The 16,913-nt window shown below is 46.5% G+C and overlaps 1 non-coding gene across 1 annotated transcript; it reads left to right on the top strand.

The window, feature by feature from the left end:
* The first annotated feature begins 7,860 nt into the window (after nt 1-7,860).
* Nucleotides 7,861-7,963, top strand: LOC138288638 (U6 spliceosomal RNA). The gene has a single exon (XR_011202499.1). It is a non-coding gene; the product is annotated as a U6 spliceosomal RNA (small nuclear RNA).
* The last annotated feature ends 8,950 nt before the right edge of the window (nt 7,964-16,913 follow it).

Genomic DNA, 16,913 nt, shown 5'->3' with positions numbered 1-16,913 from the left:
GGGGACAGGATCCAGCAAGGGGAAGGAGCCACAACCACCTAGCAATGCCACCTCAAAGACTTCAGCTGCCAGACTGAAGGTCACACCACCATCTGGTGAGGAAGGGGCAGAAATAAACAGCCAAGGCACTTCAGCCGTCCGATGCTGGAGGTGAAGGCCTGGTGTGTACCAGCACAACCACTAGCACCGCCACCTGCACCATGGCCAGCACCACCAGCAGCCCTGCCGCTAGCACCGCCGCAAGCCCCGCCACCTGCACCGCCACCTGCACCACTGTAAGCACTACTTCTGTCAGCAGCAGCAGCCCCAGTGGATAGCCGTCTGCGGCTGCAGGAGAAGGGCTCGAGCCTCCCTCCACCACTAGCAGCACTGGCACCTGTACCACGGCCAGCACCGCCACCTACACCGCTGCTAGCACCGCCGCAGGCCCCGCCACAAGCACCACCACCTGCACCGCTGATAGTAGCACCACTGGCAGCAGCAGCAGCCCCAGTGGGCAGCCTTCCAAGGCTGCAGGAGAAGGGATGGAGCGTCCCTCCACCACTGGCAGCACCCCCACCATCCCCGGCATTACCACCAGTTTGCAGCCATAGCCGTCGCTGGGTGGAGTCTAGCCCTGCCTCCATGGACTATTATGCAACCTGGTCTCTGAAAATTTTGTGCCTCAGACACCCAGGTGAGGGACTGTGAACTGCCACATCCCAAGTGTTGCATCACTGGTCACAGAGCCCCCTCCAGACCCAGTAGAGAAAGTCATCCACTCACCCTATCCTTGCCAGGATGAAGCACACTGGGCACAAAGCCCCCTCCAGAACCAGTGGATAAAGGCATCCACTCACCCTATCCTTAGAAGAATGAAGCACACTGGGCACAAAGCCCCCTCCAGAGCCAGTGGAAGAAGGCATCCACTTGAGAGACTATGGCTTTGCACTTCCCAGGAGCAAGCAGTGGGCAAACTACCCACTTGAGAGACTGTGGCTTTGCACTCCCCAGGACCAAGCAGTGGGCAAACCACCCACTTGAGAGACTGTGGCTTTGCGCTCCCCAGGACCAAGCAGTGGTCAAACCACCCACTTGAGAGACTGTGGCTTTGCACTTCCCAGGACCAAGCAGTGGGCAAACCACCCACTTGAGAGACTGTGGCTTTGCACTCCCCAGGAGCAAGCAGTGGGAAAACCACCAGCATGAGAGACTGGCCTTGCACTCCCCAGGACAATGATGTGGGCATGGAGCCCCCTCCAGGAGCAGTAGTGTTCTCCCATCTTCCGGCTGAGGTGCACTCCCCTTCACCCTCCCCCTGAGGTGCCTGTGTGTTTTCGACCTGATGCCCCTGCAGTGTTCTCTCTGTATTGAGGCAGGAGTCAAGTGTGGGCTTGGTCTATGAGTTTTAGCCCAGTAGCCCACAGACATTTTAAGTGGACAATGTACTGCCTCATGTACATATTGTCGATTTTTGTAAATACTGTTTTTAAAATTATTACATATATCTGACTATTTCTAAAATACCACTGATTTGACTCTATTCCTTTTGTCCTTGCATTCTTCCAGGGGGTTACGGGGTGTAAATGTAATGTTGCTGCATGTGTTTATGTGTATGGTGTTGTGTGTGAGGGTGGGGGTGGGGTGTGGTGTGTTGCGTGTGTGTGTGTCTCACTCTCTTTTTCCTCCCCCCCTCCCCTGTCTCCTAGGCGCAGTACTCACCGTCATCGTCGCTGCCACCGTTGGTACTCCTGTTGGATGAGGAGGTAGACCAGCATGGGGAGGACCTACAGCTCGGGCTCATGGCGTCCTGGTTCTTAGTTGAGTGTCGAGAGGTGAGTGGTTTCCCTTCCACGTACAATTTCGGCCGTGCTTTTGATGGCTGTAGGAAGTTGTCTCTGTATATACTATTTCAAAGTAAGAAATAGTGTGCACAGAGTCCATGGGTTCCCCGTAGAGGTAAGATAGTGGCAAAATTAGATAATTCTAATGCTCTATTTTGTGGTAGTGTGGTCGAGCAGTAGGCTTATCAGAGGGTAGTGTTAAGCATTTGTTGTACACACAGGCAATAAATGAGGAACACACACTCAAAGACTTACTCCAGGCCAATAGTTTTTTATATTGAAAAATATCTTTTCTTAGTTTAATTTAAGAACCACAGGTTCCAGATTTGTAGTAAACACTTTAAATGCAAGGTACTTCACTTAGATACTTTAGGAACATTCAATAAAAGCAATATCATATATAGTCTTTGTAAACATGGCAATAAGCTATTTTCAAAGTGGACACAGTGCAAAAATCAACAGTTCCTGGGGGAGGTAAGTAAAGGTTAGTTTAGGAGGTAAGTAAAACACTTACAAGTCTCAGTTCTGGGGCATAGGCAGCCCACCATTGGGGGTTCAAGGCAACCCCAAAGATTCCACACCAGCAGCTCAGGGCCAGTCAGGTGTAGAGGTCAAAGCGGTGTCCAAAATACATAGGCGCCTATGAAGAACAGGGGTGCTCCGGTTCCACTCTGCCAACAGGTAAGTACCTGCGTCCTCGGGGGGAGATCAGGGTGGTTTTGTAGAGCATTGGGGGGACACAAGTAGACACACAAAACACACCCTCAGTGGCAGAGGGGCGGCTGGGTGCAGTGTGCAAAGCAGGCATCAGGTTTCAGGTAGAAAAGAACGGAGGGACCCAGGGGTCACTCTAGTGGTGCAGGCAGACACAGGGGGGGCTTCTCGGGACAGCCACCACCTGGGTTAGGCAGAGGGTTGCCTGGGGGTCACTCCTGCGCTGAGGTTCGGTTCCTTCAGGTCCTGGGGTCTGCGGGTGCAGTGCTAGTTCCATGCATCGGGTCCCTTGTTACAGGCAGTCGCGGTCAGGGGGAGCCTCTGGATTCTCTCTGCAGGCATTGCTTGGGCGGTTCACATAGGTTGTCTCTGGCTACTCATGGGCTCGCAGTCGCCGGGGAGTCCTCCCTGTGGTGTTTGTTCTCTGGATCTCGAGCCGGGGGCGTCGGGTGCAGAGTGTGAAGTCTCACGCTTCCGATGGGAAACGTGCAGTCTTCGAAAGTTGCTTCTTTGTTGCAAAGAATTAGCTGGTTTTGGGCAAGGCCGCTGCTCACAGGAGTTACTTGGTCCTTTAGTCCAGGGCAGTCCTCTGAGGCTTCAGAGGTCGCTGGTCCCTGTCGGATGAGTCGCTGGTTGCAGGTTTTCGAAGTTGGAGACAGGCTGGTAGGTTAGCAATCCGTCTTGTTTCTTCAGTTTGCAGGAATCTGATTTCCTGGGTTCTGGGGTGCCTCTAAATACTCAATTTAGGGGTATGTTTAGGTATGGGGGCAGTAGCCAATGGCTACTGTCATTGAGGGTTGCTACACCCTCCTTGTGCCTCCTCCCTGAGGGGAGGGGGGCACATCCCTATTCCTATTGGGGGAATCCTACAAAATCAAGATGGAGGATTTCTAAAGGCAGGGGTCACCTCAGCTCAGGACACCTCAGGGGCTGTCCTGACTGGTGGGTGACTCCTCCTTGTTTTTCTCATTATCTCTCCTGGACTTGCTGCCACAAGTGGGGGCTGTGTCCAAGGGGCGGGCATCTCCACTAGCTGGAGTGCCCTGGGGCATTGTAACACGAAGCCTGAGCCTTTGAGACTCACTGCTAGGTGTTACTGTTCCTGCAGGGTGGAGGTGTGAAGCACCTCCACCCAGAGCAGGCTTTGTTTCTGGTCTCAAAGGGCACAAAGGCCCTCACCCCATGGGGTCAGAAACTCATCTCTCAGGAGCAGGCTGGCACAGACCAGTCAGTCCTGCACTGAAGGATTGGTTAAAATACAGGGGGCATCTCTAAGATGCCCTATGTGTGCATTGTTTAATAAATCCAACACTGGCATTAGTGTGGGTTTATTATTCTGAGAAGTTTGATACCATTCTTCCCAGTATTCAGTGTAGCCATTATGGAGCTGGGGACTTCATTTTTGACAAACTCCCAAACCATATACTTAATATGGACTTAGACACTGTAGGGACATATTGCTCATGCAGCTATGCCCTCACTGGTGGTATAGTGTACCCTGCCTTAGGGCTGTAAGGCCTGCTAGAGGGGTGATTTACCTATGCCACAGGCAGCATTTTGTGTGCATGGCATCCTAAGGGTGATGCAATGTCGACTTTGCCTTTTTCTCCGCACCAACACACACAATCTGCAATGTGTTAGGTGAGGGGTCCCTAAGGGTGGCACAACACATGCTTAGAGACCTTCCCTGGTCAGAGGGCCCTTGGTACCACTGGTACCTTTTACAAGGGACTTATCTGTGTGCCAGGGGTATGCCAATTGTGGAAACAATGGTATATTTTAAGTGAAAGAACACTGGTGCTGGGGCCTGGTTAGAAGGGTCCCAGCATACTTCTCAGTCAAGTCAGCATCAATATCAGGCAAAAAGTAGGGGGTAACTGCAACAGGGAGCCATTTTCCTTCAATGGCGTTGGTACCACCCCGGAAAATCTGGTGGATGGGCGGGTTGTGATGGGGTGGGCGGTACATTGTCCTCTGCCTGGCTGTTGGCGGTTACCGCCGCGGTGTTTGTTGCTACCTCCGTGGCTGTCGGTGTGTTAAAAGTGGCTGTATGTTTTGGCGGTTTCCGCCGTGGTCGTGATCCCATTGTTTTTACCAACGGCCTGTTGGCGGTATTACAGCTGCTTCAACACCGACTGCCAGGGTTGTAATTAGGGCCTTTGTCCATTAAAAGTCTTAGTATGTTTTGGGAAACTGTTGAGATTCATATTATGTGACTTCATATTATGTGACTCACTCGCAGTAATGACAAGAGTATCAAGGGACATATTTATACTCTGTCTGCGCCGAATGTGCATAAAAAATGTTGATGCTCAATCGGTGCAAACCATGCGCCATATTTAAACTTTGACTCCCGAGCCCGTGAATGTCAAAATTACGCCGTGTGCGTCATTTTCTGGATGCGGGAAACCGCCTTGCGTTAATGACATACAAGGTAGGTGTTCCCGTCCAAAAAATGACTTAAACTCCCCTACGCCCCACGGCCGGGAGGCGGAGTCAGAAAATGACACACAGCCCATTTGTGTAAAAAAACAATGGCTGGGTCAGGGCAGGCGTTAAAATGGGGCAAACACACCTGTACTTAATGAAAACACACAGAAGCAAAAGCAGAGCTCCAAAAGGAAGACGTGGAGGTGCTTTTCATCCAAGCATGCACGCAGACCACAGGACCACAACAGCAGCTTCCACAATACCAGCAGGGACCCCAAAGGCAACGCAGAAGGCAGGAGAGGATATTCCGCACCAGGACAACCCTTCTGGGACTTTGACAAAAAGACATCATTCAGAGGTACAGGCTTAGCTGGCAAGCCATTCCGCAGCTGCTGCGCAACATTGAGCCACAGTTGGCGCCCAGCTTGCAGACACCCCACACCATTCCACCAGAAACCAAGCTGCTAGCTGTTCTTGACATGTTGGCAAGTGGCTCCTTTCAAACCACTGGCACCCTGGTTGCTGGGATCTCACAGCCATGATTCTCCGCCTTCCTACCCAAGGTACTGGATGCCTTCATCTCCCTCATACCCCGCCACATCAGCTTCCCCAAAACACAGGCGAAGCAGCAGGAGACAAAACAGGGGTTTTACCAAATTAATGGCTTCCCACACGTCCCTGGTGCCATTGACTGCACACATGTCCGCATTGTTCCACCTGCTGCAACCGAACATCTATACCGCAACAGGAAGCACACACACTCTATCAATGTGCAGGCCATTGATGATCACCGGGGTTTGATCACCAACATCGTGGCAAAGTATCCTGGGAGTGGACATGATTCATTCATCTTCCGTCACCGCACCATCAATCAACACTTCCAGGATGGACGATATGGAAATGAACTACTTGTTGGTAAGTACAGAAACCCAGTTATATACACACTGCACAACGCTAGGCATGTTTGATATCCTCACCCAATGGGATACACACCTAGGGACAAATGACAGTTCCAAATAACAACAGATGCTACTCCAGAGCCACAAGGGGACAATTTAAAACCACACAATGACAAAGACATTTCCCCAACTGGCAGTACAATTTGGAAGATTAATCTTTCAATATCACATCAATAACACTCAATCCAACACCCTTCAAACCAATACGTACTGTGTAAGGGGTGTGTAATGTTTTTTGCTGCAAGTCAAACACCATGGCACACATAGCATGATGATGACTCCAATTAAGGTCACATGCAATCATTGAGGCTGTACCAATATCTCACATCACTCCTACTCTCACATTGCCCAATAACAATAAGCAAGTGGACTGTGCGAAGAACACATCTTGATGGGACAAGATTGAAAGTGCACATTCCTACACATACGCATTGCGACAAATTAACACACACACAACAGATGTACAGGCATACGGACCTTCTGAAACTCTAAATGACAACCTCACAACCAAGTTAGCCATCTGAACTAGAGCATGTTCAGTAGTATAGGTACACATTACAACCTGAGTCGACTTGGTAAGGGCAGAGAAATAGGTCTGCAGGGAACTTGTCACACATGAGAAATTAGTGCATAGTCAATTGTTAACACGTCAGTGCTCACAACGTACGGACATGTGTTGCACATTGTCACCTTGCAAAATCTAAGGGTCTCACTGATAGTTAAATAATTCTATTGCATATGTGAAATAGGATGGGATGTCCAGGGTATATAGATGCAACCGTGTTACCACCACTGTCAAATTGATGCTGTGTATGGAAGTATGATGTCACCCCCAGTTAAGACACAGGGACACCTATTTCACATGATACAATGCAAGGGAGTACACACTGTACTGCAACTCTACGGAAATACTGAGGACATCCGGTCAACAGCCAAACAGCCGTTCAGATAAGGAAACAACCCAATGCTGATGGTACATCCTAGAAGCCTAGGATTCCACACAATAACACAAACACAGATGAGTCACAGAGAACACAAGAGAACAACTGCCATGCAAAGTGACATTTATGGTGCAAGGTACATCAACATGTTCTCTCTCATTTTCTCTTTCAGCTGATCAGGGGTATGGGATCCAGCCATGGATCATGACCCCATTTGCAAACCCAAGCCCTGCAGCAGAGTGTGCCTATAATGAGGCACATAGGAGGACACGCACCATAGTCGAGAGGACCTTTGGCATCCTATTTTGATGCGTATGAATGTACAGCCACATTCACTCACACTGTAAATTACATATATCATGTACATTTCACATTTGAAGGGCAGTAGCAGAGGACCACACCTATTTCACACATACATGTTGGCAACATGGGTCATCGCTGCATATGGCACACAACTAAGAGACCATCAGTCAATAAGGGAAAAAAATGCCTCATACATGAGGCAGTGGATGTGCTATTGCATTGGTAACAGGAATGTATGACCAGACCCTTGGCAGCAGTCTTATATCACCTATCTTTGCAAGGACTATGTGTGACAAGATTTCCATATAAGCAGCACATTTATAGCACAAGTGCCCCAGGTATGACTAGCATTGCTCACATGACATCCCCTGCACATGGCAGCCCTTTCCTAAGTCCAGCCACACCCATGTTCCCTGTCTCAGCCCACCCTTCTTCAGAGGTCTCTGGAATGGGAATATGTGTCCCCAGATAATCCCTCTTCTACACACACCTAGACTCACAATGTTAATACAGTGTTCTTCTCTCTTTAGTATGGTATGCCATAGTCATTGTACTTCTGTCTGCATGGACGTCAGGTTAAATAATGCACTGGCTTGTAGTCTGTAGGACCTGTAATCACCTGTACATTGCTTCCTATTTGAAAGGTACTGTTGGCCCTTTGAACTAGAATCTCACCTACATGACTTGTGAGAGCTTTGGCGGCACATATACTAAAATTGGAACGATACAGAGAAGATTTGCATGGCCCCTGCGCAAGGATGACATGCAAATTCGTGAAGCGTTCCATAATTTTTATCTGCGTTTGACCTTGTCCCGCGTGCTAAGCTTTGGGAGGTCTTGAGCAATATCGGAGTTCCGGGTTCTCTGATTAATATTATCAAAGATCTTTATTCTGATAACTATGCCAGAGTTCGCTGGGGTTCGGCTGGTGACCTGACCCCAGCTTTTTCTACAACGCGAGGTGTGAGGCAGGGGTGCGTTCTTGCACCCACCCTATTCCTATTGTTTATTAATGCCTGTATCCCATACCTCTTAGATTGTTATGGTGATGCTCCGAATTTGGGTGGCCAGAAGTTCCCCGGTCTTTTGTTTGCAGACGACACCCTGCTAATGTTGCGAACTGCCATGGGCCTTTCCAGATTGCTATCACAATTTTTGGAGTTTTGCAAGGACCATGGGTTGGAAATTAACTCAGTAAAAACTAAATATATGGTCTTTGGGGACAATAGGTGTAAAATGAAGAGACCGGTATACCTAGATGGCGCTCCCTTGGAAAGAGTGGGCACTTTCGACTATTTAGGTATTAAATTGGAAGACTCACACCTTTGGCATGCACACCGCCAGAAATCTTTATTGTGCCTGAAGCAAAGGGCGGGTGGCATCGTAAGATTTGCTTCTAGATCTCCCAAATTTGCAATGTCCCCGCCATCGAAATATGCAAATCTCAAGCCCGGGGGGGGGCCCTATACGGTGCCGAACTTTGGGGCCATTGCAACCTGGTGGATCTGGCAAGGGCGGAAAATAAATTTTTGAAATCATTGTTAAAAGTTCCCTCTAGCACTCCATCTCTGCCTATCCGTATAGATTTAAATCTTTTTTCTATCTCGCAGATTGCCGCTTTAAGAAGGCCTTTATTATATTGGATCCGGCTTTGGATAATAGACGCCCTTTCTCCATTTCGCTGTGGGCTTCTCAAACTGGTGGGCAGCAACACTATTAGTAAAACGAAATGGTGTGCCTATGTCAAAGAGTCCTTACCCATCTAGGTTTAGGGTCCTATTGGTTGGACCTACTTTCCATTCCTAAAAATGCTGTGCAGTTATTGAAGGATGCTTTTTGGCATAACGTTCAGATTGTGCAATTTACTAAGATTGCCCCGCTGTCTATGTCTGATAATTATTTATCAATTAAATGCCATTACGAATTTGAGCCTTACATGGATATAGCACAATCTCCATTTGCGCGAGCTCTTTTTGTTAGATTCAGAATAGGGTCCCTCCCCCTGTGTTCCCTAACGTACAAATGGCATTGTCCCACTAATAGATCCAAGCTTTGTCCGATGGGCTGCCAATGTGAAGAGTCTATTTCACATGTTCTTTTTTACTGTTATACATATCACAAACAAAGAGCTTTTTGGATCATCCCGCTCTGCAAATCTATAGGCGCCAGGTCCTATCTCCATTTTGAGAGAATTTTAAAATCTGATCCATCTGCCCAGGTAGTTTTACCAGTGGCAAAATTTCTCGAATCAATCTGGCGCCTTAGATTAGCAATTTTAAAGAATAAGACTGGGTAGCTAATTTTTAGATCTATGTATGTATATTTATTGACTTTTTGATGTCTGATTTTAGTATTTAATTTTTAGGATAATTACATTGTCCTATTGTATTATTGAACACCTATGGGCATAGGAAATAGGGTCCTTGCTGTGTGGTACATTCCAAATTTAGGAGACATATATTTTGATTATTTTGTTTGGATTTTAACTCCCTATTATCTTTTTTAAATTTTTATTGTGCTTATATTTTTAGTGTTCTACTAATCTTAAAAAAATCAAAAATGTATGATGGTTGTACTATACTTTTATGGTATGTTTTTACTTGCCGAAATAAAGTTAAATAAAATGAAATTACTTGTGAGAGACTGATGCTGCACACACCTGTGAGCACCTCCATGGAGACCAGCCATTTGAACATGCACTGCCCTTGCAGCTGCCTGGAACAGCATAGAAGCTGCAATTTTATCTATAACACTGTTATGCACTGCTGTATAAATCAGCTGTGTAACACAGCCCTTGGGTTAATGCGCTACGTTCCAACACACAGGACACCTTGTGAAATGTTTGGATCCTGATTGACCCTACATCCTGTTAGCCTGACTGTCTCCTGTCTTAGCATTACCCTAAAGGTTCCTTGTGCCTACATTTGTATCATAGTTGCTTTCCCAACCCTCATATTCCTCCTGGGGTATTGTGTCAGGTGGGTCTACAATGCATACTCAAATATATTGTATAGCATAATCAGTTTATTTGTCGTACCATGGGGGGGGGAACTTGTCTCCAAATAGCCGATTCATGGCCTATCCCTTGTCTGGGTTTCATGTATGCATGAGTGACAAATAGTGACAGTGTACCATGGCTGTATGCATGGATTGGGTATGGTGCCTCCAGCACAACAAACAACATCAGATAATGTGCATGAAATGTCTACACATGTTAGGACCCTGACAGTTCACATGCTGATTCACATTGCTCCCAACATATTGATGGGGCTTGTGTGGTGAATAGCTGTGAGATTAATCAGCACAGAGGCACTGATGTTCCCAGATGCAGTGGGAATTTTAGAGGCCAACCTGTGTACAAATGTTGTGAGGACACCTGCCAGTATAAGAATCCTGAGACATTAACTTTGTCAGCACACCAAGGTTGCCCTGTTGACAGTCTCATAACACATCTGCAGTGACAGGGCTGGACCATCCCCATGTGTTTTCTCAATTCCTCATTGGCTTTCCTTCTATTCATCTGTGAAGGATACTTTGTAGATACAGGAAATGGCTCCACAGACTCATGACTAGACCTGCATGTAACTGTGACAACATAGACCCAAATAATTATACAGGCTAAGCATTGGCCCACACACATGAACCAGACACTTCTGTGCATTTTTCCACTGGAAATATGTGAACACGTGCTGCTTGGTCTGCTGGTCCTCCACTGCCACAGGAGAGACATGGCTCAGTTATATGACTCCAACTGTGGCGTAACATTACAATTGTGTATTATATTTGGGGCTCGGTGTCACAAACACGGTACCCACATAGTATTATACCATGCCTGACTCATGGATGGTAAACAAACAAGTGCCTAGGAAGTAGTATCCAACATTCCAGGACATGTGATGGCTAAGTTTTGGAACATTGCCATGAACAACCATCTGCTATCTATCCTGTGCATGCTTTGTCATTGGTGGTGTTTATGTTCCAAAAAACCTAGGAAGTGCACACAGCAGTTGTTGCTATGTGTATGAGCAAAACATGTCCTCTCTCATTTCCCCACTGATTTGCATCTGAGGGTTGGACACATTGACTCCACATGCATACAAGCAGATTTGCAAAAATGCATCTTGTGATGGTCACACAGTGGGACAACAACAATAGTAGTAGCCAAATCACACACATTGACCCATAGGCATTGAGTTACTGTATTGAGTTGGGCCGCCTTGATATCCTCTCTTGACGCAAAACATGCCCAAACTGGGTAATACATAATTGTATCCCACACGTTTGGCCATCTATTGCATCAGTGAACAGTGCAAATCCAGGAGGATCATGGTCCACAGTAGTACGATCTGTCACATGTGCATATACACTGTAATGCCCAATGTGGGTGCAATCAGCCTATCTCTGTATTGTCCCAACTGCCATGTACCATTACAAATGAGAAATGACCCAAACCCAGTTGATGACAGAAATTGTGACGCATACGCATCAAAAAAGACACACATGCGTCAAAAAATGACCCATATGCGTCGAAATATGACGCACATTGCCATGAAACATCCATTGGCCCTGAGCGATAATTCCCACACTGTATCCCCGGAAATTGGGTAAGTATGAAACATATTTAACAATATAGATGCAGGGTTATTTCTAATCATGTGCGTTAAAAAAAAATGACGCACAGACTGTAAGCGTCATAATATTTTGACGCATAACAAGAAAAACGCACTGCATTTGAGACAGGAAGTGATGTAATAGGATATCCTGTTTACAGAATTGGTACAGTGGTTGTACTTTCACTTTCACTTTGCACTCTGTGATATTTCCTGACTGTGTGGCTATGTTTAGACTTGTATCTCTGTGCATTTTGTGATTTTGTCTCCATTGTCGTCTTTAAATTGTCTTTTTGTGTTTCATAACTGTCTGTAGTATCCTGTCTGAGTGTTTTTATGGTCATCTGTGTTGTCAACATTTGTCTTTGTTGTGTTGGGAGTCTGTTGTGGGTAGTGGTAGTTTGGGTAGAGTTGGGCTGTGTTCTTAGTTATTTTGCATTTCACTGTCCTAGTTTCCCTCTATTCTCCTTTGTACCCCTTTATTCCCTCTATTTTTGGGTGCAATAATGTTGGGTAGGCCTCGTCTTGGCAGGATGGGAGAGAAGGAGCTGGGTAGGTTTACTTGGCTGGTGTGCCTCTTCCTACCCTTAATGATAGAGGCAGGTGGTTGTGTGATCCAAAGCTATCACACAGAGGCAAGGAGGCTCCGGTGGGCAAAGGTGTTGTACCATCTGCAGAGAATATACAACACCGCGCAATGACCACCAGCTGAAGCACCGCTGGGCTGACCTTGTTGCCAGGGAGCAAGACCTCCTGGATCACCTGGGGATTGTGATTGGTGGCCCTGTTGGTGAGTACAAATCAGAGTAATGTGCACGTTTAAATGCTCTGTAGTGACAGTAGCTGACTTGTTCATATGCTGCTGGCAATGTTTTTGAACATGTGGAATGCTAGTGAAACATACAGGGCCATATTTCTACTTTGTTAGCACCGCAATTGCGACCTGTTTTGAAGCAAGAGTGGCGCAAACTTACAAAATACGATTGTATTTTGTAAGTTTGCGCCACCTTTGTGTCAAACAGCAACACAAATGCGATGCAATTTTTTTATAAATATGGGCCACAGTTGCCTGTGAGGTATACAATATTTCCTACACTTACCGTCATATGTTGAGGCAACAGCTAGACTAACTTTCAAAACACAACAGGAGCCTGTAAATTAGTGCTTCCTTCACGCCAATTGATGATGGCAATGTGGCTCTAACATATGTTTCATGTGTGGTCTGTGAGTGTATCAGGAAACATATCTTGGAAATCCAGAATTTTTCAAGAAATAATGTGTCCCTCAATTGTTTTCGGATACATGTCTGAACTGGATTCTGACACATACGTAACAAGTTATAGCTTACCTCAGGTAACATCTTAGACTGATATTTTGAGTTTGTAGTGCCACATTTAAAATAGGGATGGCTGGCAAAAGGTATGCACACGCATTCATATCTCTATGGTTGGTGCAACTTACCATAGCTGTGGCACATCAAATGAAGAAAATGATACAACTTGAGGGCTTACAACTGTCCCTGGCCCTCTGTACATTTTACCTGTGTGTCTAAAATTGGTCTTCGTCAGAATGTCTGGGTGACTGGTATTGCAGTCCTCACGGAAAGTGGCTTTGCATGTCTCTCATGGATACACATGATGAAAGGAATACACTCCATGAATTTGTCTACCCACTAATGAAGAAGCATGTTTGCCACCACATGATAGTTAGGGCCACTGCATGTGTGCAGATATGTGTGTATCACTCACTGGTGTCCCCGGGTCTGTACATGTTTGCAGTGGTATGTAGGATGCAGTATTATCATGTCTGAGAGGCTTGACTTTCTGAGTTAATATTAGACATAGTATTGTATTTGGAAGTGTTGTACAGTGCACAGACATTGAGCACATTTCTCCCTTCCATGCCTTAAAGGTGGACCTGCACCCTACACTATCGGAGAGGTCGCTCGATTTGCGGACCCAGACATCTCCAGTAAGTGTTGATATTTCTGTTCTGTGTTGTGTTTGCTGATGATGTGTGATTGACTCCTGTGTCTTAGACACATAGCAAGCTGTGATGTGCTGGTCAATGATCTGTTTTGTTCCTTGAGTGGAGTATCATATTTTCCCCATCTTTGAGTTGGCCAATCCTTATCGTATTGTCTTAATTTGGGATTGTAGGTCAGTCCTGTAGGCACGGCAACATGAATAGGGATGAGTTATGTGGATAAAACTTGAAATCAGAAAATGTAGCAGTGGACCATATTAGTGGTTTAGTCAGCCAGTCAGACCCTGATTCTCCCAGAATAGGGATGCCAAAGTCTTACCCACAGACTTCAGCTTCCTTCTTCAATAATGAACATGTTTGACTGTATGTTTAACTTCCTAGCAGCATGTAGCTCCACATGTTGAGCTACGAGTATGAGGTACATGAGTACAATGGCCTAGGTGTGCATGCAGCTCATGGCCAGAGGTGTGCTTGCATCTATCTGTTTGTTGTAAGTAATGGGTTACTGGTAGTAAATGATGTTGACAATGGTCTGCATTTCCAAAGATAAGTGTTGATGGGATTGTCCAAGGTTAGGGTGTATCCTATTTGGACTTCCTCCTTACCTGTGGTGTGCTGGCCAAACCCATGTACAGCTTTCCAAAGCTTCATGGGTGTCCTTGTTGTTAGAAATTATTAGTTGCTTGTCCACCCCTATCAGGCACAGGTGTAGGGTTGTGAATAGTGAACCTAGGACTGATGATCCAAGTACACAGACAAGTACACAGACATGTACATTTGTAAATCACTTGTCCAAACCTAGGATACCCACTCATGATTAGCACCTGCATTCTATACTGCCATTTCATTTACAACTCGCAGATCTTGTGGCCCTAGATTGTCATCAAGAACATAGTAATTTATTGGCCTGTCAGTAGTGGAGGATTTGCAGCATGGTTTTTACCTGACAAGTGGCTGAACAATGATGCCAAAGTCATTCCAGTTGTTACCCATCTTTTAGGGTTTTGATGTGCTGTTTGATGATAGAACATGTGTAGGCTGGCTTGGCATGTACCTCCTCAGGGACAATCAGTGATCTGTATGATGATATTGGCTGTTTCAGGTACATTAGATGTATTATCTGATTTACTTCTTGAGCCATTTCACACAATGAAGTACCTAGGGGCATATTTATACTCCGTTTGCGCCGAATGTGCGTCAAAACTTTTGACGCACATTCAGCGCAAACGTTGCCCCATATTTAAACACTGACGCCCGAGCCGGCGCAAAGGAAAATTCCGCAATGTGCGTCAGTTTCTGGAAGCGGCACCCCGCCCTGCGTTAATGACATGCAGGGTAGGCGTTCCCGTCCAAAAACCGACGCACACAGCCATGCGTCGTATTTATGCTTCTGGGCAAAAATGACTCCCGGCCGGTAGGCGGAGCTAAAAAATTACGCAAAGCACGAATAGCGTCTAAATTTAACGCCTGGGTCAGGGCAGGTGTTAAAATGGGGCAAACACACCTGTATCTAATCAGAACACACAGAACATACAGCAGAGCAGCAGAGCAGCAACAGGGAGACATGGAGGTGATTTTGATTCAGCGTGCACGTAGACGCAGAGCCCTGCAGCAACAACAGCAGCTACAACAACAACAGCAGGGACCCCAAAGGCAGCGCAGAAGGCAGGAGAGGATATTCCGCCCAAGAACAACCCTGCATGGCCTCAGGGAACAGGACATCATCCAGAGGTACCGGTTGAACTGGCAGGCCATTCAGCAGCTGCTGAGAAATATTGAACAGCAGTTGGCCCCCACTTTAGTGACTCCCCACACTATCCCAACAGAAACAAAGCTGCTTGCCGTACTTCACCTGCTGGCAAGTGGCTCGCTTCAGACAACTGGTGCCCTGGTTGGTGGAATATCCCAACCATCATTCTCTGCATTCCTGCCAAAAGTACTGGATGCCATCATTCGACTGACACCCCTCCACATCTGCTTCCCTAACACACTGCAGAAGCAGCAGGAAACTAAACAGGGGTTCTACGCCATCAGTGGCTTCCCGCACGTCCTTGGTGCAATCGACTGCACACACGTACGCCTTGTGCCACCTGCTGCGACTGAACACCTCTACCGCAACAGGAAGCACACACATTCCATCAACGTGCAGGCCATAGTCGATCACCAAGGATTGATCAGCAACATTGTGGCTAAATATCCTGGGAGTGTACATGACGCATTCATCTTCCGTCACTCTACCATCAACCAACACTTCCAGGATGGACGGTATGGCAATGGACTACTTGTTGATAAGGACAAAAATCCTACTTATATACACACTGCACAGCAAACCTCTAGGACATACAACACATACACCACAATAGCAACACCTAGACAGTAACACACTGAGGTACTCACATCACTAGCCATGTTTCAGAAGTCACCATTGAACCTGTCACACATTTGATTTTACTCCACAGCTTAATGTGAAGACATTAATGAGTGTGGTTGCCTAAATGTCACCTTGCAAATTGGAAGTCTCACAATAACCTGTACACTAATACATTGCATAAGTTTTAAGGTATGGGATGGCCTGGGTACTTTCACATGAACGTGTTAACTACACTTTCATGTTTCAACTCTGCATGGAACTATCATCTCACCCCCAGTGAAGACACACGGACACCTGTATGACAAGTCACAATGCTAGGGAGGACACACTGTACTGAAAAAACAAATACATACTGCTGACAAACGGTTAGCCAACAAACACTTGCTCAGCCAAGGAAAAAAAATCAATGCAAAAGTTTTCACCAACAACTATAGGTTGTCACATTAGTACACAAAAGAGTCACAGACAACACAAGACAACTACTGCCATCAAAGATCTGTACAACAGTGCCTCCTACATCTAATTGATCCCATTCTGTGTTTTTCTTTCAGCTGATCAGGGGTATGGCATCCAGCCTTGGATAATGACACCATTTGGGAACCCAAATACTGCTGCAGAGCGGGCATACAATGACGCTCACAAGAGGACACGCAGCATTGTGGAGTGGACCTTTGGGATCCTAAAGTCAAGGTTCCGCTGCCTTGACATAACTGGCGGTAGCCTACTCTATTCCCCAGAGATGGTCTGTAAGATCATACTCAGTTGTGCCATATTGC

Source organism: Pleurodeles waltl, chromosome 4_1, assembly GCF_031143425.1.
Source record: "Pleurodeles waltl isolate 20211129_DDA chromosome 4_1, aPleWal1.hap1.20221129, whole genome shotgun sequence".
Classification (NCBI taxonomy): Eukaryota; Metazoa; Chordata; class Amphibia; order Caudata; family Salamandridae; genus Pleurodeles; species Pleurodeles waltl.
This window is presented reverse-complemented; position numbering and strand designations above follow the sequence as displayed.